Source organism: Trypanosoma cruzi, assembly GCF_000209065.1.
Source record: "Trypanosoma cruzi strain CL Brener chromosome Unknown tcruzi_1047053458949, whole genome shotgun sequence".
NCBI classification, from domain to species: domain Eukaryota; phylum Euglenozoa; class Kinetoplastea; order Trypanosomatida; family Trypanosomatidae; genus Trypanosoma; species Trypanosoma cruzi.
The window spans coordinates 1-508 of record NW_890099.1 but is presented as its reverse complement, the minus strand read 5'-3'; the positions used below and the strand labels follow the sequence as shown (position 1 = coordinate 508).

At 59.8% G+C, this 508-nt stretch overlaps 1 non-coding gene across 1 annotated transcript; it reads right to left on the bottom strand.

The window, feature by feature from the left end:
• On the bottom strand, positions 1-55 carry Tc00.1047053458949.10 (the record flags this gene model as incomplete). The annotated part of the gene is made up of 1 exon (XR_008254632.1): positions 1-55. It is a non-coding gene; the product is annotated as a 5S ribosomal RNA (M5), 3' partial (ribosomal RNA).
• Between the last annotated feature and the right edge of the window lie 453 nt (positions 56-508).

Here is a 508-nt window from a genome sequence, read left to right as displayed (position 1 = left end):
GCGGCCACAGGCCTCGTTAGTACGGCGATCAGTGATGGCGCTGGAACCCGGGGTGCCGTACCCTTCCCACTATTTTTTTTTTTTTCCGCCACCGCGCGCCGCCAGTCGCTTCTTCACCGCGCCGGGGCGGGCGGTGGGTGGGCTCTCCGAGCGCGCGGGCGCCGCAGCAAAAAAGAAAAATTACTGACGCAGTTTCCGCGCCACATGTGGGGAAGCGAGGCGTCCGGAGGCTTTATGGCAAAATCCGGAAAAGGGCCTGCGGAGCTTCATTTTTAAATTTGTTCTTGCCTTTTTTCCTACCGTTTTTTTTTCTATTTTCATCATCTCCCGCGGCTCTTCCGTGGCTTGCCTGTCGCCGGCGGGCGGGCGGCTGCGCATCGCGTGGCGCGTCGCCGGGTACGACCATACTTGGCCGAGTGCACCACATCCACGCACTCCGAGGAAGGGCGCTAGATGCTTATTTTCCTTCTCGCGAAGACCGCAAGACCCTGGCACTAGGTTGAGGTGG